We start from the raw sequence: 23,996 nt of genomic DNA on the forward strand, positions 1-23,996 counted from the left end.
ACTTTGGAGAGGCAGGTGGGTGGGAGGCTGCAGGGGTCCATGGGCAGAGGAGAGGGTGAAAAGGACGGGGAGGTGGTCACTGCCAATAGGATCGAGAACATCCACCATGCTATGACCAAAGAGGTTGGGGGAAGTGAGGATAACATCCAGGGTAGGGTTACTTTCAGGACGCGTGTGTTGTGGGAGAGGAAGGAGAGCACCAGGAAGGATGGCAAGGTACTGATGGCACTGCTAAAGGGTGGCAGGGTCACGGCTGTGGATGTTGAGGTCAGTAGTGATCACATAGGTGGAGAAGGTACGGTCAACTTGGGAAATGAAGTCGTAGGGGAGAGGAGCTGCGGGATGAACATAGATAGTGGCACAGGTGATTGTGAGGGAGGGAAAAAAGAGGATGAGAAGTTCTTCAGTCAGGTCATTGAGGAGGGGATGTGGCCGGGAAGGGAAATACTTGAGGTGGCCAATAGCGACCCTGCCTCACGCGAGGCGTAGGGGATTGTCAGTGCAATGAAGTAGATAAGGAGAGGTGTGGACAACATGGTGAGGTTGGAGGACGGTTTCATTAAGGATGAAGGAGTCTACCTGGTGCTGGGATAGGGTACGCATGAAGAGGTATTTGTTGGCAGGGAGGGAGTGGATGTTTAGGTGGAGGAGACGATACAGTTGACATCCCAGGAGGTGGGAGTGGAGAAGGAAGTGGGACGAGGAGAGAGGGGCTTAAACGATGGTGTCTAGGTGGGTGAAGGCAAAGTGGGCCTGGTTGTGGCAGTAGGTGGCACAGGTATTTAAATGGAAAACAGAGCAGGCGGAAAGGGAAATCTGCTGGAGGGTGTGGGGGTGTTGGAAGGGGTGGAAGTTCTGCAGGACAATGGTCAGGAACCATACGATGTCTTCAGCCGTAAGGGGAGGACAGAGGGAATTGTTGGGTGGGTGTGCTGGTCAGTGGGGTGAATAGGAACAGTGAGCTCAGGGTTGGTTGGAGAGGATTTGGTTTTGCATTTGGGGGAGTAGGTGGGGTGGGGTTCATTGCAGGTGTTGCAGACAGGGAGAGAGGCGAGATTAGGACACTGTTTTAGGAAGTGGGAGGCTTCACAATGGGGGCAGGTGGGAGGCTTCTTGCAGTCTTGGGTGAGGTTGTTGTTGTACAGGAGATGGCACTCGCAGCAGTAGGATTGATGAGAGGAATGGGACTGGTCAACAGGGTGGCAGCGGTTGAAAATCAGGGCTCCCTTTACGAGGAGGTGATTGATGGAATAGGCGGACTCAGTAAAGATATGCATGAGGAAGGAAGGGCCAGAGGAGTTGGAAATATGGCGGGCCGATCGTATTGCCAGGCCAGGATGGGCATTCAGCTCTGCCAACACCTCCGCCTCAGTGATCACAGGGCTGAGTTTGGTGATCATGGTGGTGAGGGTTGGCGGTTGACGAGGGGGTTGGAGCTGATGAGAGGAGGGGAGCCAAGATGATACGGGGAAGGCGCCAGAGGAGATGAGTATGGAAAGAGGGAGAGGAGTACTTGATGAGAACAGAGTCTATGCCACGTGTAAGTTGGGTAATGGGGCACTGGGGATGTATTTTCGGATTTCAAGAGTGAGGGTGCGGTTATCTAGGAATTTCGGATCAGGGTTGGCAACGATGAAAGTGTACAGGGCTGGGGCTGGGGAAATGGGTGAAGGGTTAGTATCCATGGCGGGATCTGAGGGAAGTGGGGCAGGCAGTGTTCTTTTGGAGGAGGGGTTAGAGATGATGTCGCCATTAGGGCGCTTGGGAGTTTTATTGTTGGTGTGGCCTGGGAGGAGGGGTGAGGGACTGAGTGGATGAGGAGGTGGTGGGAGGCAGGCCACTCTTGGGAGGCGGCGGCACTGGGAATGGAAGTGGGGCTCTCTGTGTTGGCAACTGTGGCGTGGCAGGCATTGCCTCAGGCAGGTGAAGTAGGAAGAGTTATAGTGGGGCAGGTGGGAAGGGGGGAAAAGTCATCTTGTCGGGCGATTGTAGATGGGAGGCCAAAAGAAGGGACAGAAGCAGGAACAGGAATAGGAGCAGGGGAAGAAGTAGGGGAAGGAGCAACATAGAGGTGGGAATACAGGGTTGAGGAGGAGATGGAAGGGGAGGAGACTGTGAGGAGGGGAGGTGGAGTAGATGGGTTAAGCTCAGAGGAAGCACTCCATGAGGGCACAGTGAGTGAAAGGGAAGGGGAGGTGGAGATGACGGTGGTAGTTAGGGCGTCAATTATTGAATGTGGTGTCCACTGGTGACAGGAGTTGCCGAAGAGGGAAAGGAACTAAAGAAGGGGCTGACGGCAGTGAGCACTGGGAAGTGGCAAACACCGGGGGGGGGGGGGGTGTAGCATTGGCGGCAGTGGCTGCAGCGATGAGCAACGGCCGGTGATGCAGGCGGCGAGCATCAGGCAGCAGCAGCGAGCACCAGGTGGCGGTGGTGACAGCAGGCACTGGAAGGCGCTGCACTGGAAAGCACTGGATAGCATCGGTGACAACAGGCACTGGGTAGTGGTGGCAATATTGGGCACTGGATGGCAGCGGCGATGGCAGGCACTGGGTGGCGGTGGCGACAGCGAGCACCAGGCGGCGACGGCGATGGTGGTGGCAAGCACTGGGATGCAGTGAGCACCGGGAGGTGATCTTGGCGATGACCAGGTGGTGGTGGCGGTGGTGGTGGCAGTGGCGAGCACCAGGCGGTGAGCAGCAGCAACGGTGAGCAGACGAACAAAGGGATGACAATGGCAGGCAGACAGACAGATGGCAACGGCTGTGGGCTCTTCCAAAGTGACGATTACACCCTGAGTGTAGCCCAGGCAACATAATTCTTCGACTTGGACCTGAGGGGATCCACCCCTCGAATCTGGGCCATTCAGAGTTGAAAGGAAATGTGATAAGTAGTCGTATATATAGAAGACTCTATCACAAACATTGCTACTGCAAAGTATCATCGTCGTAAATAATTGGAAGATATATGTGTTTATAGCAGCAGACAAAAATAGTGGGAGCAAAGGAGGTGTTTATTACTTCCAACTGATTGCAAACTGAAATCGAATTGTTTAGTGTGAAGCCCCAGAACCAACAGATGGCAGCCTGACATGCTGGCTGAGGAAGTGTGGTGGCTCTCTCCTTCTCTTTGCTTACAGCACTTGGCAATTGGTAGTACCAGAATATTTGTAGCCACACGAGTCTTATAGTTTGCTGATTTAAAAATCGGAGCTTTGATGTATTTTGGTAAATTTCGTGTTCGCTAAACCAAAAGTGATGTGCTTTTGACACTATGTTCCTCAGCTCTCCTGAAGTGATAGATGCTGTAAGTAACAGTCTGCCCAACAGAAATACGGATTCTTGAGGATCGATCCCCTCGAGTCCGAGTGAGAAGATTATGCTGCCAGGACTTCACTCGTGGGGGAATCACGCATTTGGAAGAGCCCCTGCCCTGGTTGCTGCCGCTGTCTGTGTGCTGGCAGTTCCTGCTGCCCCCGCCATCCGTCTGTCAACCGCCACCACCCGGTGATTGCCGCCGACACCGGAACTGCGCCCCAGCCGAGGATACTGGGCTACCACTTTTGCCATTGTTGCCCAGCCGCTGTCTCGAGGGATTTGCTGGACCACCTTCACTGCCTGCTAGAGTCATCACAGACCCCCCCCCCCCCCCCCTTGTCACCCTTTTCACCACTGCCGCTGCTCCTGCCACCATTGCTGCAGTCCGTCGCCACCACCACTGTCCTTGCTGCCACTGCTGTTTCTCGTCCATACTGCCATTGCCGTCAGCACCTTCACCATATTCACCCCTCACTAGCAGACCACAACCATGTCTCAAACTCCATCATTTTCACCTCCCCCTAAGCAACTCCAACCACCATGACATGGAACCCATCCACAGACTCCATCACCGTCCTCCCTTCCCTCTGTCCCCCCCCCCCCCCCCCCCCACGACTCTCCCTCACCTTTAGCTGTCACCCCATCGCCAACTTCAGACTTCCCACCACTCACTGCATCACCTATGACAGGTTCCCAGCCTACACGGATTACCACCCACAGTGCCACAGTCTCTGCGACGCCTGTGCCATCGACCCCTGCATCATCTGCCGTCAGTGAGGACTTGTCCCCCGCCACCTTCCCCTGCAACTGATCCCTCAGCCCTCTTCCTACCCTGTCCTGTCCAAGAAACCTACTAAATGCCCTAATGTTGACCCTCTAGCCACCCTATCCACAAAGAGACCCCTGATCACTGGGACCCACCCACCCCCATGAGCGCGACTCTGGCCCCACCCCTGACAAACCTTTCCTTCCACACCATCGTCCTCTGCAATATTGATCCTCAATTCATCGACACCCACACCCACACCCTCACCCTTGCAATCTGTAAATACTTCCCAAATGCCCCCATCTCCATTCTCATGCCTTGAAAACACTCGATTCTTATTAAATCCCTCAATGCTTCCTTCCACACCAATCTCCTCTCCAAAATCCCATGTATCCAATTTGGCCCATGAGCAACCCTTACCCCCTGCCACACCCAGTTGTCTCCCGTCAGCCTCAAATTCCCCAACATCCACTGACCTTCACCGCCATAATCATGAAGCTTAGCCCCGTGATCATGGAGGCTGAGGGGTTGGCAGAACTAACTTCCCATCCCGACATTGAAATCCACTCAGCCTGTCACATCTTTCATGATCCCAGTCAGACTTACCTTATGCACCTATTTACAGAATCCTCCTCTATTGACCGCCTCCTTACAGAGGGAGCCCTCATCTACAATGTATGTCACAAAGTTGACCCTTCTCATTCCCTCTCCAATCCTACCTCTGCTAACACTGCCTTAAGTACAATGACCGTGTCGCTGCTGCCTGCAAAATCCCCTCTCCCTGTCCCCACTGCAAAGATTCCCACTACTCGAAGAACTCCAACCTCCCCTCTCTCCCCTCCTGTAACACCTGTAATGAACCCCATCCTACCTACACCTCTAAATGTAAAGTAAAACCTCCTCCCGTCATCTCAGAGCTCACCATCCCTGTCTGCCCCGTCGATGACCCCATCCACCCCAACAACTCGCTCCGCCCTCCTCCTACTGCAGAAGACATCATCCGCTTTGTCACCATTGTCTCCCAAAACATCCATGCCTTCCAGCGCCCCCACACCCTTTCCCAAATCACCCTCGCTGCCATTCTGTCTTCCACCTCACCACCTATGGCACCTACTCTCACAACCAGTCCCACTTCACCATCACCTCTCTGACTACCCTCATCTAAATCTCCCCTACCATTGCGTGACAACATTACAGTATCGTTTACCATAATATCCGCCACCTGACCACACATAAGCTCCTCTTCCTCCACACCCTCAATCGACGCAATGTGCATCACTTCATCCTAAATGAAACCTTCCTCACCTCAAGCACTTCCCTGTTTGGCTCCAAACTCTTCTCAGCTGAGTATCTCACCCACCATTACCGTCACATTTGCCACCATCTACATTCGCCCTCATACCACCATCCCATATAATATCCTGGCCCACAATGACTACACCTTCTCCACCTGTGTGATTGTCGCAGACCTCAATGTCTACAGTCGTGCTCCTGCTGAACCCCAGCAGTGGCATTGGTTTATCACCACCCTCCATGCAGACTAGGTTCCCCACCCCCAACACCCCCCTCCTCTACCTCCTGTACACAGTAGATATGCCCCAACCCACCACTCCAGTCCACCTCATGCATATGCCGATAACACCGCCTTCCTTGCCCTCCCTTCTACCCTGCAATGGAATGAATGCCTTCTCCAGAATCACCTTGACCTTTTTGTCACATGGTGTAACCAGTGGGTCCTCAGAATCAATTCTTCCAAGACCCAGGCAATCATCGTAGATTGTACCACTAGCTCCTTCTGGCTCCTTCATTTTTCTCTTAGCATCTGCGCCCATCTTGTTTGCCTCTCCCCCACACTCACCTACCATGGACTCACCATTGACCATCACCTCACCTTGATCCCTCATCTCTGCTTTATCCAATCCAGAGCCCACAATCGTCTCCATCTCCTTAAACTCCTCTCTGGCCAGACGTTGGGGTTGCCTCTCTCTACCATTTTACACACCTACAAATCCTTGTTCTGGCCCATTCTCTGTTATGCCAGTCCCACCTGGATATCTGCGCCCCCCCCCCCCCAAATTTTATATGTCCCTCCGGATCCTTGAGTGCCATGCAGTCCATTTTGCCTTTCGTATATACCTCCTTTACCCCAGTAGATCGTCTATGACCTGACACCTATCTCCAATCAGTTCCTTTTCCTCCTGCATATCTGAGTCCTCTAAACCTCTGGCCGACTTGATCCCCCCACCCCCCTCCCCCACCTCCCTCACTGCTCCTCTCCTTTCTGATGCCTGCTCGCTGGCTTGCCTTCACTGTTGTGTCCCTCTTACCCTCCACCTCTACACCCTTCATCTACTTTCCCAAGGTGGCTTGTCAACCTTGCCTCCCAGATGATGCCATCTCTCCCTCCATTTATCCCTGTCAACTCTGATCCTCACTTCCTCATCCCTCCCTCTGTCCTTTTCCCGAGCTCCCACTCCCCCCTTCTATCCTGTTTATTTTCTCCCACCCACTCTCTTTTTGATTCCTTTTCTCGCCCCTCAAACCCTTTTGCTTTTCCCTCCACTGCCTTCCCCACTCCTTTTCGCCTTCACCTGCCCCCATTTTTTCTGCGTCCTCTTCCTCCATCGGCTCCCCCCTTTTGCCTTTCCTTTCCTCTCCCCCTTTACCCACTCTGCTGGTTGCCTGCCCCCCCCCCCCCCACTCCACCATCTGCTTTCTTGTCTACTTCATAGTGCGGTGTTTCAGTGATGTGACAGCATTGTGCATCCTGTTTTTACGTGTTGTGAACAGACCCCATCCTGTCACTGGGTGTGTTTTTGCGAACAGAAACCAAACTGTCGCCATGTTTCTTTAATTGTGCCTGTCTAATTACTATGTATATTAATCAGCATTGCCGACCCTTTGGTTTTTTATTTTATTTTTATTTTAAGTTACGCAACTTTACGCCCTATTACGGTTTTAACCCGTCACCGTTTTAGCTCCTGGTTATATCGTTTATTCTTCACTCATTATGTTTTTAAACTATTTTGTAGGCTGCAGAGCGGCATATTACGCTGCTGTCGGCCCGCCTCCCCCTCTGAGGGGAATCAAATCTTGATAAAAACAGGAATTTGGGGAACAGAGAAAAGAAGCCACATCACATACAGTATTTTAGCTTTAACTAATATGCAATGAATCGTCACATTTGATCGCGAAAACTTGTTGGAATGATACTAAAATGTAAGGTATATTACTGAACCAACAAAACAGACTTTCTCTATCTATAGTAAGATATCTAGTTCAAGCAATACGCTTTCATTATTTGTTTACTTGCGTGCGTTGTATTGTTACACGACACGTGGAATTGTAACAAGACATGAAAGCTATAACAGATATGCAAATATAATACGAACAATATAAACGATTTTGTTAATTTCTCGGCATTTTATAGCTGTTTTTATGCTACAGTAAAATGTGTCAAATGCAAATAGTAGTACAACACGGGTGTAAAATGTTCATAAAACTTATCAAAATGCATCACATCTCCCATTTTAAACAAGCAATGTTTAAGACTGGTGTGGCTACAAATATGCGGTAACTGCTGATTGCTGAATGCAGTTAGCAAAGCGAGTGAGAGACCCGCAACACTTTGTCACTCAGCGTATTTGGGTGCCATCTGTCGGTAACATCTAGCAACACTGCGGTTCGGAGCTTCACTTCAAACGATGTGAATTCTTCATATTTCATTTCAGTTTGCAATTATAGGTTCTGCAGGCAGATGATGCATGTAATAAAGAAGTCCCTCGCTGTAATTGTTGTTATTCTGCTGCTATAAATACATGTATATTCCAATTAATTATGAAGTGAATACTTCCTACCTAGCGATATTTGTGGTACAATGTTCTACATATTCAATCACTTTTGGTTACAGGTCATCATATTACGCAGTTAATATTAAGACGTATTCAATTTTTGCAAGGCATGTCTGATGATGATCATGCTTATAATTTAATAAACGTAATACATACGATCGTCATATCGTTATAATCGTAATTTTAAGGTTGTCGACGCTTGATGTTCAGTTGTTAGGTACATGTGCTAGCTCACAGACTAAATTCAGTTTCAACGACACAATCAGCATGAAGTTCGGTTTACCTACGTTCTTCAATGGGCTTTAGTTTAAATTAATGGAACAAGTGTGAAAGTATTGATAGTGCGATATTGAGAATCATATCGCAAATTACCAAACAGTACTATAGGAGCTCAAATTTTGAATACGGGTTCTAACCACGTTGTTGCGCCTTCACAAGTATCTGAACTACATTCACTGTAAGTCACTTGATTTATCGATAATTCATAATGCCAGTGACAGCAAAACTGGAAAAGTTGCCACAGCGTCTTTACATCGTCTTTGTCAGAAGTGAGGTTAGTTTCTATGTTCGTAAATGAATCTGGGGGCATCGTTTGTGCAAAGTGTGAAACCTCCCCCCACTCAAGTGCTTCCATTACCAGAGGTATTAGCAGTTGTATAATGTGAATTATATTGCTAGTAATTAGTAGCAATATAAAATTTTAATAATCCTCGTGATTTTGTCAGGCGCGACTACTGGATGCTCTATGTACCCATCCACATTTAGAAGAGATAGTCATGAAGATTCAAAATGACTCTTGAAGAATTCGCACAGTAAAGGAGCCATAGTTGATTATAAAGTGTGCAAAATGAGTATTGGTACAGTGCGTAACTGAAGTTATTATGTGATTAGAAAGGAATGATAAATAGATGTGAACCATACTGAGACTGAATAACGAAAATTCCATTCACATTCCATTCCCCCACATTTTCTGCCACGTATTTAATGATAACGACTTGCTAGAGTGTCATACCGATCCGTTTATCCTTGAATGTTGATTGTGATGACGGACTGACCTGTAGCGTAGCCCAATCTCTAGGTTAGGACAGAAGGTTGCGTGTTTTCAGATTGATAATGTGCACGTCAAAACATTGGAAAGCACTGATCTTACAGATACAAGTCGAAATTGGGAATATTAGTAATGCAATATTTTAAAATACAGACAAAGGTATAGCTGTGTATTGTACCGTTGGAAATAATATCAGTCTTGTGAATACAGCTGTTTAATGTTTGGTAAAAGTTACCTAGTAGACACCAGATTGAATTTTTTGTAGTTTATTTACTATATATGCGTGTAATATGCATCAAAATACTCATCAGAGACTTAGCCATTATCTGGTTTTAAAATCACCATGCAATTTTAACTTCTTTTTCTTTTATTGAGTTTCGATTCCCTCTCGAAGGGGTTGGGCTGGCAGCAGCTTCGTATTTTTATTTATTTATTTATCTCTTGTTCCGGTGATCCATGTTGTGACACTATCACAGGATATGGAACGTGTCAATTTTACAAGCTTTTGGCCAGAATTTATGGTAATACATAAAACAAAACAAAAAGCAGTAAACAGTAACTTAGGTCCCAATAAAAAAGTACATTTTAGAGATAGATAAAGATTACAAGACAATAAGTGTTACAGAGAAATAAATAGTGCAAAATACGTGTTTACAATAAAAATATTCCGTTTTACAAATACAAATTTGGGCATACATTTGCAATTTACAATACAAGAAATGTTAAAACTGTAGTTCAGGAACTCTCCTTATGTATAAAATGATCCTTGCAATAGGAACTGCCTTCAGGTTTTTTTAAATAGGAGATCATCATCTACCAAACACTTAATTCTTGAAGGGAGGGCATTAAAAATCTTACAGCCACTGAAATGGACTCCTTTCTGCACCATACTTAGATTTGGCTGTTCATAGTGGATATCATGTTTCCTTCTAGTATTGTGATTGTGATATGTACTATTCAGCTTAAAGATGGATTTTTCTTGCCTTATGAAGCACATCAACGAGAATATATATTGCGCAGTGGATGTAAGTATTTCAAGCTTCTTAAAAAGGTGCCTGCATGTGGCTCTAGGATGGACTCCACACATCATGCTTATGGCTCTTTTTTGTACACATAGCACTTTTTTAGCCAGTGGTTGATTTCCCCAAAATTTAATTCCATATGCCGTATTTGCATGAGAGTAACCATAATACGCTGACTTCATGGTTTCCATATTTCTATAAGAAGAAACAATGCGCAATGCGTATGTTGCTGAACTTAGTCTTTTGCACAGATCCACGATGTGGTTTGACCAATTCAGTTTGCTATCAATATGCAAGCCTAGGTATTTTGAGGAATCTACCCTGGTTATTGTCTGCTCACCTATCTTTACAAACATTTCCTCATCTTTGGATGTTTTGTGGAACTGAATGTAGTTTGTTTTACAGTAATTTAAAATAAGACCATTAATGTTGAACCAGTTCACCGTTTCATTTAAAGCCTTATTTGCCGTTACCTCAAGTTTATCTACTGAATTATCAATAAGTAGTGTAGTGTCATCCGCGAAAATGGTGAATCTACAATATTCCGTAGAGAGAAGAAGATCATTTGGGACACCATCTTGACTATCTACTACAACTTTTTGTTTCCTGTTTGACAGATATGAGTTGAGCCATTTCCCTGCTGCACCACTTATACCGAGATGTGCAGCTTTTTGTGAAAGAATTTGGTGATTTACACAGTCAAATGCTTTTGTTAGGTCACAAAATATGCCAATCACTTTGTTTTTTGTTGATAGATTCCAAGAGTTTGCCAGTAAATGCAAATATTGCATCTACCACTGACAAACCTTTCTGAAAGCCAAACTGACTTTTGCTGAAGCTATTTTGTTCACTGAGATGCTTAACTCTCCTGGCATGCATTAGTTTCTCTAAAACATTTGAAAAGCTTGTCAGTAGTGATATTGGCCTATAGTTAGCAGTATCCATCTTATCCCCCTTCTTATACAGCGGTTATACAACTGCATACTTAAGCCTCTTAGGAACTATTCCTTGCTTAAGTGACGCGTCAAAAATGTGGCAGAGGACTTTACTTACATGGCTGGAGCGGTATGCCGCTCTTCAGCCTACAGAACTTTTAAAACATAATAATAAGTAATAAAAGCAGGCAATAAAAATGGTGGCTTTTAAATTGTAAAATGGCGGAAAGTTGCGGAAGTTAAAATATAAAACACTGCGCTAAAAAGTTGGCATGGAAATGACACACCACAGCATAGGTTTGAGGGGGGGGGGGGTGAGGGGGAAAGAGGGGAGGTGTGGAAAAAGCAAAGTAAGAGAGAGGAGCCAATGGATGAAGAGGACTCATAAGGGGGGGGGGGGGGGCAGGGTGGACAAGAGAGGGTGTGGGGAAAGGCATAGAACGGAAAGCAAAAGTACTCAGGGGAGAGAAGGGACTCAAAAGAGTGTAGCCGGGAAAGAGGGAAAAACAGGATGGGCTGGGAGAGGGAAGGGGAGCCTGGGAAATAGACAGCAGTAGGGAGGGGGAGGTGAGGATCAAAGTTGAAAGGAGGGATAAATGGAGGGAGAGAGGGCATCATTTGGGAGTGGGAGTTGATGGAAGCCACCTTGGGAAAGGAGATGAAGGGTGTAGAGGTGCAGGGTAGGTGGGGCACAATGATGAAGGCACGGCTGTAGGTGTGGGTTCAAAAGGAGAGGGACATCCAGGGAATGGGGGGATCAAGTCTGTGGGAGGTGTACAAGATGCAGATATGTTCGAGGAAGAAGAGCACATGGAAAGGAACCAGGTCATATAGGATCCCCATGGGGTGTGGGAGGTGTATACGGAAGGCTACCACAACCTTTATTTGGCTTTCACATTACTCAGCTGCCCCAATTCTCAACTGAGTATAAAATTTTTCTCAGAGAAAATCAGCTTCTTCGTTCATTTTTTCGACCATAGGCACGTAATACACCCATATTGAGAAACACAATAACAAACAAAGTACGGATGGAGGATAACAGATCGCATACGGCATCTAATGTTAACTGCTGATTTTAGTTGCTACTTGCGACTTCTACTTGCAATTGTCACTGAAATCGCAACTAGACAAGAGGTTGAGAGAAATCTTGAGGGTCAGACTCCCTCATTTCCACACCCCAGGATTACGCCACAGCCACTGCCACCCACTGCTCGCTGTTGCTGCCCGGTGCTCACCACCACCGCCCTGGTGTGGCTCTGCCCCACACCAGTTCCTGCCCTCGCCGCCGTCCTTGTTGCCCTCATCATTCAACTGCTGCCCAGAGTAAGTCACTGGACCACCGGCACTGCCTGCAGAGGGCTGCTGCCCCACCCTGGTGGAGTTCTGCTGCCCCCCACGTCGTCGAGGGCTATCTCGTCACTGCTGCTACTGCCACTATTGCCGAGTTCTTCGCCGACGCCACCGTTTCTCGTTGCTTCTGCTGTGACCACTGCTGTCGCCGTTACCACTGTCACCATCTTCATCCCCCATTTGCTCACCACCACCATGGCCCTCCCTACCACCTCCATCATTTTCACCTCCTCTTCCACTGCTTCCGACCACCATCACACGGAGTTCTTCAGCTGATCCCATCACCATTACCCCTGCCCTCCCTGTTCATCCTACTCCTGTGCAGTTTACACCCATCACTTCCCCGACTCTCGCTCACCTGTAGCTGCCACCCCATCGTCATCTCCGGACTTCCCACCACTCTCTGCGCCACCTTCATCAGGCTCCCAGCCAGCACAAATCTCAGTATGCCGTGCCACAATCTCTGCCACACCCACATCCCCACCCTCTCCGTCACCTGACACTTAGGGAGGAACTTTCCACCGACACCTAACCCTCAAACCCACCCCACAGTGTCCTTCTCAACCTGTCCTATCCAAGAAACCTACCAAATGCCCTAATATTGACCCTGCCCCCACCCTATCCACAAAGAAAACCACTGATCCCCGTGACCCACCCATCCCCGTGGACACAACCCCATCCCTCACTCCTACACCTCCTTTGCCCCACTCCTGCATCCTCTCAAATCCTGACCCTCAACTCCCTGACACCTGCAGGCTCACCCTTGTCATCTGTTAATACCCCCCCAATGCCCCTATCTCCCTTCCCATTCTTCGCAAGGACTCCACCCCCATGCATCCTTCCACATTGATTTCCTCTCACAAATCCTATGCGTCTAGTTTGGCCCATGAGCCACCCTTACTGCCTACCACACCCTCTCCTCTCCCCAACAGCTTCAGCCTCCCCGATATCTGCCGACCTTCACCTCTGTGATCATGAAGCTTAGCCCCGTGGTCATGGAGGCTGAGGTGTTGGTGGAACTCAATTCCCACACTGACTTTGAAATATGCTTGGCCTGTCGCACCTTTAATGATGCCGAGGCGACATGCCTTATAATAATCTTCACTGAATCCTTCTTTTCCATTGACCGTCTCCTTACAGAGGGAGCCCTCATCTTTAACAGATGCCTTAAAGTTGACCCCTCCTGTTTCCCCCTTTAATCCTACCACTGCCAATGATGTCTTAAATATAATGTGCATGTCATTGCCGATTGTAAGAGCCCCCAACCTGTCCCCATTCCAAAGATTCACACTTCCTCAAAAACTTCCCCCACCTTGCCACTTCCCCCTCTTGTAATACGAGTACCTGTAACAAATCACATTCTACCTACTCATATAAATGTAAAGCAGAGCCTCCTCCCAACACCCCAGACCTCACCATCCCCGTCCATCCACTAGGTCATCACATCCATCCCAACAACTCCCTCTGCCGTCCTCCTACTGCAGAGGACATCATCCACTTTATCACCACAGTCCTACAAAATACACCCTTTCCAATGCCCCCACGCCATTTCCCAAACCGCCCTCGCTGCCTGTTCTATCTTTCATCTCCCCATCTATGCCACCTACTCCCACAAACAGGCCCACTTCTCCTTCACCTCCCTCACCACCCTCTTCTAAATCTCCCCCACAGTGGCACAACAACATTACAGTATCATTTACGAGAATACTCCTGCACACCCTAAATCAACACCGTGTGGATGCCTTCACACTCAATGAAACTTTCCTCCAACCTCGCGTTTCCATCTCCACAGACCAACTTGTAGTAGGGTTGCCACCTTAAACACCTCCCTCTTTGGCTCAACCTCTTCTCAACAATCTCTCTGAGAATCTCACCCTCAGCCTCTTCTCCCCACCCTTACCATCACATGTGACACCATCTACATCTGCCCTTGCACCCGCTTCCCGTACGATTTCCTGGCCCACATCTAACGCACCTTCTTCACATATGAGATTGCTGCAGACGTCAGTATCCACAGCTGTCCTCCTGCTGACCTCCAGTGGTGGCATTGGTTTATCACCAGCCTCCAGGGAGACCAGGTTTCCCCCACACAACACACCTGACCTGAATCCAATACCACTCCTCACACGATTTTGGCGTCTCCCAACCTCCTCGGGCAATCACCGCCGAAAGCCTTGACATCATTGGTAGCGACCACACATCCATCCTTCTCAGCATCTTTGACGGTCGCTATCCCCGCCACTTTCCTCATCCTGATGTTCCTCCTAAACTTGTCCATGATTACTCCCACGCCAACCGGAATGCCTAACGATACTCGATATACACCCAGGCCAAATGCCCAACCCTACCCTCCAATGCCGTAGCTGCCCATATCGATACAAAAGCCGTACACCATCACCACCCAGCCATCGCCCGCATACCGTCCTTCTCATTCGTGTATCCTGTCAACTATACTAATCCGTCTTCCACACCCATGACTAAGACACACTCACTCACCACCGGCAATCACAATGACACGTCAGGAACGAGCTTAGTCCAAAGGAATGTTGAGCCTGGAGACAGACATGCACACAACTCAATGCTACTCTCCCAATAATCTCTTCAAAGTACTGGTCTGCTTTCCACTGCCTTTCTGGAAACTGTCCTATCACACAATACCCTCTCCTCATTGAAGACCGTCGCTTTCCTGGTAACCTCAGTAAGGCCAACAACTTTGCCTCCCATCTATCCAAAGACTTCCAGATGATCCCCAATTTGCTTATTCCCTCCTCCCCAACGTCATCAAATGTATGGCTTCCAGTACTTAGGCCACAGACTGCCATTGGAGCTCAACACTCCCCTCAGTGCACAGAACATCATCCTCACACTCTGCAGTAAACGTAACACTGTTCCCAGCCATGACCGCATTACCTACTGTCACCTCAAACATTGCCCTCCCTCCTTTCTTGCAGTCCTTGTGTGGCTTTCGACCTTCCTTCTCTGCCAACAACCAACCCCTATGCCTCACCCATCTCCTCTCCCTCCAGCTTAACTCCTGCTGCTCTATCATTTTTGTCTCCCTAGACATGGAAAAGGCCTACAATCACGTATGGTATCCCTCGCTCCTACTGTTCAACGATCCAAATGCCTTCTCGCAAATCACCTTGATCTTTTTGCCACATGGTGCAACCAGTGGCTCCTGAAAAGCAATCCTTCCAAGGACAAGGCAATCATCGTAGCTCGTATCATCCACTCCTTCCATCTCCTTGATTTTTCCCTTACCATCTGCTCCCGTCCTGTTCATCTCTTCCCCCATGCTCACCTACCTCGGACTCACCATTTACCATCACCTTACCTGGACCATTCATCTGCGCTCTATCCAATCCGAAGTCCACAACTGCCTCCGTCTTCTTAAACTCGTCTCCGACCATCCTCCACAACTACAAACCCTTGATCCTTTCCATCATCTGCTTCACTAGTCTCGCCTGGATTTCCGCCATCCCCCCCCCCCCTCCTCCCGAAATTCCTTGAGAGCCACACACTCCACCTCACCTTCCACATAGACCTCCAATGCCACACACAGATCCTCTATGACCTGATTCTTTTCCTTCATCTGCTCCTTTTCCTCAAATATATCCATGTCCTCTACACCTCCCCCCATTCCCTGGTTGCACCTCTCCTCTCCAACCCCCATCCATTGCCATGCCTTCACCATCGTGTCCCACCTCTACACCATTCATCTCCTTTCACAGGGTGGCTTTCGACAGCTCCCTCTCCCAGATAATGCCCCCTCTTCCTCCATTTATCCCTCTTATCAACTATGATCCTCACCTCCCCGTCCCTACTTTTGTTCTTTCCCCAGGCTCCCTCTTGCCCCCTCCTACCATCCTGTTTTTCCCACTTCCCCACCTACCCTCCCTTTCACACTCTTCCCTCCGCTGAATACTTTTGCATTCCCCTTCTCTGCCTTTACCCACTGACTCTCGCGTCTGCCCTGGCCTCTGTTATGACTCCTTTCTCTCCGATGGTTCTTTCCCTCCCTTTGGTTTTTCCTCTCCTCCACTCTTTTTTCCCCTTATATATCTGGGTACCCCCCCCCCCCCCCCCCCACACACACACATTTGTTTTAGGCTGTGGTGTGTCATCTCCATGCCAACTTTTTACAGAAACCATACTGTCGCTGTGTGTGATTTTTTTATCTCTTGCGAACAGAAACCAGACTCTCGCCGTGTTTCTTAATTGTCTGTCTACTATTGTACCTGTCTGCTTACGTGTGTTATACTTAGCATCGCCAACTCTTGTTTCATATTTGAACTTCTACAATTTTCCGCCATTTTACACTTTAGAAGTCACCATTCTTATCACCTGCTTTTATTACTTATTATCTTATTATTATCTTTTAAAAATTCTGTAGGCTGAACAGCGGAATACTAAACTACTGCCAGCCTGCCTACTTCATGTGGAATTGAAACTCAATAAAGGAAAAAAAAAGACAGAGAGAGAGAGTTTGAGACTAAGAAGTACGAAAGTCAGCCAACAGATGCCACACGGCGCTGAATGCTAATGAGACACCCACTAAACCCACAGGGCAGAACAGGTGATTAGGATTGTGGAAAGGGCGAAATAAGGTGTCGATAGAGTTCACTCAAAATTGTAATTTATTGTAATTTAATAGCACCATTAAACCAAAACAGCACTTAGCCGAATCTTTAGAACTATGAGTTTCAAAAGGGTAATTATTTCATGGCTGAGGGCCTCCAAACAAGAAATCTTAAAAGTCAATAAAATGAAAATGCAGTTAAAATAGCAAATGAAATAATTAAAATATATATGGTATCACAGTAAAGCTGGAAAGCTTCAAGGCAAAAGTAGATACAACAAACATATGCAAGGTGCAATACAAGTGGGTAAGAGCCACAATTAAATTTGAAATTTTTAAAATATATTACCATAATCCTTTAAGGCAGAAAAGGCCGCAATGTTTTTGCTTAAAGTGTAATCTCAAGAATAATGGTTTAAATGGCTTAAAGCCCACAATTGGTTTTCAAAATTCAAAAATACATTAAGTCCAGTAAAAACAAGAATTTTTGAATCATTGGCTATGAAAGATTGTAAATGGACAGTTAATCACTGGTGAGAAGGACAATAAAGAAAACGGCACTGAGAAGCCTCCAGGGAGGTCGGTCTGCCCTTGTTCACTTAGGTGAGACAGGTGGTGAGCCCAACTACACTTGATCCGATGGAACTCAACCAGGGGACAGCCTCGGACTGACCGACACAACGAATTCCTAGCCACCAATCAGTACATGAGAACTCAAACACAAAAGGTTACGAATGTGATTATCCACAATGAAATATGTATTAGCTGTCAAAACTACACACCATGTTGGACAGCAACAACAGATGAGGAAAGGACACTGCCTGAAATTATGTTAGTGGCCAGGACAGGTAACCGGAACACTAAGGGCCACAAGGCAGAAAATTTTGCTGGTACACTTGAATTTGAAATACGGTAATGTAGTTAACTTCACCCAAAAGGAACACTGTGTGAATTTACGTCAGTGGACAGGGCAAGTAACCAGAATACTAATGGCCACAAGGCAGTAAATTCTGGTGGTGCCCTCGAATTGTAGTCAACCAATATACTTAATTGGACCACATGGTGACTAAATTTCACCAATAGAAACTCTTGGTGTTGCTCACAGGGAAACCTCCCCAACAGCGAACCACCGAAATGAACCACACAACATGAATGGATGTGGCTTGGATAGTTGAAACCCCCACTCAACTTTGACATCCTCGGTCAGTGAACCACGAAGCTTGTAGCGATGGGACAGCTCCACACACACTTCGACACTGCTCAGGGATGCGCAGCAGATCCAACCGATTGCACCACTCGGAGATAACTTCCCTAGTCCTCAGCAACCGACCGACTCCTCTCAGAATGCCGACAACATCTAAAATAGTTGTCAGTGGAAATAACGCCAACTACACACACAACCTGACAAACACTTGCACGAAGACCTGAACGATACCCAACAGTAAGTAAGCACACACGATGACAAATCGGGAGTCAAAGCGCACACACACACACAGCTGACTCACGAACAATCGGCGAGCCAAAACGCGTCGTCTGTTAGGATGACTGACCGACGATCCACCGAGACCATGGCCTGGCTCAAGTGATGCGAGGCAGCAGTGGTCAGGCAAGCCGTGTCAACGCAGACCTCACCTCTGCTCCAACCCTACTGCACCAGTGCCACATCGCAACTCTCAACTGACAGGTCCGAACTGCGCTCCAGACACGGTCCAACTGACTGCTGGCCTGAACTCGCGACCGGAACTCACTCACGACAGACAACGCCCGGGAAGTAATAGCAGTCGAGCAAAGATACTACAAGACGGGATATATGGAAATGTGCTGCTAGTGCCAGTCACGGTCAGCAAAGCAGCAACTTAGTGACAGTAGTAATTTAAATTAATGTAGTGAGGTGGAAGTACATTATCTCGCTACTTGCGACTTATGCTAGCTACTTGTCTCTGGAATCACAACTAGAGAAGAGGTTCACAGGACATGGTTACTGTGAAGGAATGCTTTTCCTGGTGATAGACACGCACACAACTCAACGCCACACTCCCAATAAATTCTTCCAAGTTATTGGTCTGCTTTCCAAAGCCTTTTCTGGAAACCATCCTACCCTGCAAAACCCTCTCCTCCTCGATGACCGGCCCTTCCCAGACAACTTCAGTAAGGCCAACCACTTCACCTTCCACCTATCCAAAGTCTTTTCCATTCCAGATGATCCACAATTTGATTATTCCCTCTTCCCCGACGTTGTCAAATGTCTGGATACCACCGCTCCTCCCCTTGCTCCTAACTTCCAGTACTTGGGCCACACACCACCATGAGAACTTAAGACTCCCATCAGTACACAGGACATCAGCCTCACACTCTGCACTAAATGCAACACTGCTCCCACCCGTGACCACATTTCCTGCCGCCATCTCAAACACTTCCCTCCCTCCTTTCTTGCAGCCCTTACCACCCTCTATAACGTAATTTTTGCCAATGTAATCCTTGCCACCAGCTTCTTCTTTGTCCTGTGGTAAACCTGCCATATCCTGATGTTCCCCAAACCTAACAAGCCTCTGTCTGATGCATCTCCCTATTGCCCTATATGTCTCACTTCAGTGTTCAGCAAGCTCTTAGAATACATCCTTACCTGGCACATCCATCACCACCTCCACTGACACCACCTCCTCCCCAACACCCAATGTGGCTTTCGACCTTCCTTCTCTGCCAACAATCAACTCCTATACCTCACCCATCTCCTCTCCCTCCAACTTAAGTCCAGCCGCTCCACCATTTTTGTCACCCTTGATGTGGAAAAGGCGTACGACCGCATATGGCATCCCAGTGTCCAGTTGAAACTCCAGATTTACGCTCTTCCTATCACCTATGTCCGTCTGATGGCCTCCTTCCTCTCCACCACCCCTCCTATGTCAGCGTTCGTTACACCGATTCCTGCATCTTCTAGCCCTCTTTGGGTTGCCCCGGACTCTGTCCCCTACCCTCTCCTCTACCTCCTGTACACAGCAGATATGCCCCAAACCCCTCCCTCCAGTCCACTTCCTGCAGTATGCTGATAACAACGCCTCCCTTGCCCTCGCCCCTACCCTTCTACGGAACCAATGCCTTCTCCAGAATCACCTTGACCTGTTTGCCACATGGTGTAACCAGTGGCTCCTCAAAAACAATCCTTCCACGACCCAGGCAATCATCGTAAGTTGTACCACTCCCTCCTTCCGGCTCCTTGATTTTTCCCTTAGCATCTGTGCCCATCCTGTCTGCCTCTCCCCCATCCTCACCTACCTTAGACTTAACATTGTCCGTCACCTTACCTGGACCCCTCATCTCCGCCCTATCAAACCCAAAGCCCACAACCACCTCCGTCTCCTAAAACTCTTCTCTGGCTGGACGTAAGGGTTGAACCTCTCTACCATCCTCCACACCTATATATCCTTGATCCATCCCATCCTCTGCTATGCCAGTCCCGCCTGGATCTCCGCCGCCCCAAATTCTATAAATCCCTCCAGATTCTCTAGCACCTTGCACTTCGCCCTCCCTTCTGTATACGCCTCCCATCCCCCATGTGGAAATTCTATGACCTGATTCCTTTCCCCCATCTGCTCCTTTTCCTTGAATATATCAGAGTCCTATACACCATCTGCAGACTTGATGCCCCCATCCCCTGGTTGCTCCTCTCCTCTCCACCCCCGCCCTCTGCTGCGCCTTCACCATTGTGCCCCCCCCCCCCCCCCCAACCACTACCTCTACACACTTCATCTCCTTTCCCAAGGAGCCTTCTGTCAACTCTCCCTCTCTGAAGATGCCCTTTCTCCCTCCATTTATTCCTCCTATCAACTTTGATCCTCACCTCCCCCTTCCTACCTCTGTCTTTTTCCTAGGCTTCTTCTGGCCCCAACCCTCTTCATGTTTTCATTCTTCCTGCATACTCTGTCATTGACTCCTTTCTCCCCTGAGTACTTTTGCATCTCCCTCCTCTGCCTTTACACACTCCCTCTCATGTCCACCCTGCCCTCCCTTATGAGTCCTCACCCTTCATCGGCCCCTCAACCCCACTGTTAGTGTATTCCTCACCTCCTCCCTTTTTCCCCCTCATCTGTTCATGTCTCCCCCCCCCCCCCTCCCCTGAACCATTCTGCCCTAGGCTGTGGTGTGTCATCTCCATGCCATCTTTTTAGTGCAGTGTTTTAAGTGAGTGTTAAAGTGTTCTGTGTCTTTTCTGAAGTGTAGTGAACAGAAACCATACTGTTGCTAGGTGTGAGTTTTTATCTGTTGTGAACAGAGACCATACTGTTGCCGTATTTCTTAATTGTCTGTCTACTATTGCACCTGTCTGTTTACTGAATGTTTTACTTTGCATTGCCAACTCTTGTTTTATATTTTAAATTCCACAATTTCCCACCTTTTTACAATTTAAGAGTCACCATTTTTAATGACTTCTTTTACTGTTTATTATCTTCTTAATATGTTTTTAAAACTTCTGTAGCCTGAAGAGTGGTGCACTAAGCTACTAAGAGCCCTTCGAAGAAGAACAAGAAGAAGAATCAGAAGAAGAAGAAGTAGAAGAACATGAAAAAAAGAGGTTCACAGGAAGAAGTACAAAATTCAGCAAGATGGCACATAGCTTGAATGTTAAAGGCTACTCGCAACTCCTAGTTACGGCTCAAATTGCAGCCAGATTGTATAAAGTTGTTATTGTGACATGTCTAACTTCTCAGTCACTGTGATTTATAATAGATACACAATTTCTTGCCCACCGCCAATAAATATTTAATTGGTAGCTGAATCTAACTGTTCATGTATATCACTAACAAATACCAAGAGACTAAGTGTGTTATCTCTGTGTATTTATTTTAAATTTTTTGTACTCTCTGTGGATTCATTTTTAAGTGCTCTTACTACATCTCCGAATAGTGGCAGTGAGGATTTTCCTCGGTCGAATGACCATACAATCTGCTTGGCTTTGTGTCATGCCTGAATACAATAAATTCCAACTATAGCCACAATTATATCTGCAACTCCAGTTTGCGCCCTAATCCTATGTGTATTTTCCTGTATACCCACAGAAACTTCCAACACACATTTTCAGCATTGCTGTTGGAAGATACCTCAGCTTTTGAATAGTTTTCATTCTGAAATGAAGTACACGGGAAACCTTGTTACTAAAACTCAAAGCTGGTAAACCTCATATTTCCAAACTTCCCCTTTTGGACAGTTAGGAAGTTCAATGTTACAAACCCCACTGAGTTTACAGAAAAGTAGCCTAGACTATTTTTACTCTTCTGTTTATTTACTTCCCTGACCACCCAAATATTGTCTTCAATGTCCATAAATATAAAAACTCATTATAGCTTCTATGATATTTATCAATTTGTTGCTTGTGAATTTCTTTAGTCTTGTTGTATATTGAATCTTATGCGTAGTTTCAGACTTAATTTTTCATGGTATTTCATATCTCCATGAATTGGCCAAATCTCCTTGTGGAGAATGATGAAGTACATTTTATTAGTAACTGAGGTAGAGTCTGTGCAGGATAAAGTGTCCAATGTGCAGTGACCAGTTTTTCACCTTCTGGCTGGCAGGCGATGATACCATCAAGACGTACGTGCTGCAGTATTTCTTAAGATGATTTTACAGAAACTATTTGGTAAAAAAAATTGATTTCTGCATTACTTAGTCAGTCTCATGATGATATGCACACCATTTCTTTAATGGTCATAGTTATTGTGATATTTACACAGAAGTAATACATGGCGTAAAATTCCAAAAAGTTTGCAATGACAAACAGGGGTTGACATAATTTTGTGTTTGGGACATATTACATAATATGTTACTGCATATGAAATTTATCAAAGATACTGAATTTTTCATTAGACTTGGGTGAAGGTCTATCCAGCACCAATCTCGAGAAAATGTAGCACTCTCATTTGTGATCATATTGCACCAGCGATAAAGCCAGAGTGAAATATCCAAAATATTCTTCACATTTCATAAACAGGAGGAACATAGGGCTGGACAGCGATGCTAGAGGGTGGCAGCAGCTGCTGCACAATTGTAGTATGCAGCGTCGAAGACAGAGGGCAGGGAAAGCTACAGAGCAGGCTGCGTGCAGACTCCTGAGAGTACGAAAGTTATAAGAGTGCATTTTATTTTGTTTCTTTCCTTTCAAGTACACAAAATAAAAAAAAGAAAATGTTCACATTGAAGGCTAGTATCATCTGAATCAAAAGCATTACTATATTGGAAAAAATTTCTCTGATACTAGTTAATGCAGGCCCTATGTAGGTTAAATCTGGGATTGTATGAATGTATGGTGTGTTTTCTGACGTGTCCGAAAGAGCAGAAACCTTGCTTACCAAAAAATGTTTTTGTTGGAGTGAAGACACTGAAGTGAGGGGTCAGTGATGCTGTTATTGCTTTTAATGATGGCAACACTGGTAGGGTGAGAGTGCTACAGCATATGGGAATTAATCCTGGAGCAAACCGCATCAAAGAACTTAAGCAGAAGGTCAAGGTTCACATTGATAAAGCAGAGTATGCAGTACAGTTGGCCACTAAGAAGTCCAGAAAGCAGAAAAGAAGAAAACACTTGGAAAAAGATCAGGCTGCTTCTGAGTGACTAAAAATAAAAAATTAAGCATATATTAAGTGAGTTACAGTCTTTTGAAACTTCAGAAGCCAAGCCTGAAAACTTCCATTTTCTGTTGCGTTTTTCTCTAAGTCTCAGAAACCACTTCGAGTAGAGTACTCAAATTTTCAGTGAGTAATTTCATACATATCCTGAGTCTACTGAACTGAAAGGAGAACATAATGTTATGTATAATTAAAATTATTTTTAATCTACTAAAAAGTACACAAAATTGTAATTGTGTGATTAAAAAATTGTATTTCCAAAAGCAGTGGCTGAAATGCAATTATTTTAGTTCAGTAGACTCAGAACATACAGTATAATGTACTGTAAAACTTTCATGTCAATGGCTACAGTGCTGCCTGAAATACAGGGAAGCCGAGTCTCTAAATTTGGCGTTGTTGGGATAGTGCGTTCCAACTCCCATTAACGTTCTAAGTATCAAATAAAGGAACAGAGTAAAAAAAATTGCAGTATTAACTTCTGTTTTGTTTCAAAGTGTAGCCACTCAC

The 23,996-nt window shown here is 46.7% G+C and overlaps 1 long non-coding RNA gene across 1 annotated transcript; it reads left to right on the plus strand.

The window, feature by feature from the left end:
• The first annotated feature begins 8,439 nt into the window (after positions 1–8,439).
• LOC124720366 lies at positions 8,440–21,642 on the plus strand. Its single transcript, XR_007006137.1, has 3 exons — positions 8,440–8,576; positions 8,660–8,746; positions 21,343–21,642. It is a non-coding gene; the product is annotated as an uncharacterized LOC124720366 (long non-coding RNA).
• The last annotated feature ends 2,354 nt before the right edge of the window (positions 21,643–23,996 follow it).

Source organism: Schistocerca piceifrons, chromosome 11 (assembly GCF_021461385.2).
Source record: "Schistocerca piceifrons isolate TAMUIC-IGC-003096 chromosome 11, iqSchPice1.1, whole genome shotgun sequence".
NCBI classification, from domain to species: Eukaryota; Metazoa; Arthropoda; class Insecta; order Orthoptera; family Acrididae; genus Schistocerca; species Schistocerca piceifrons.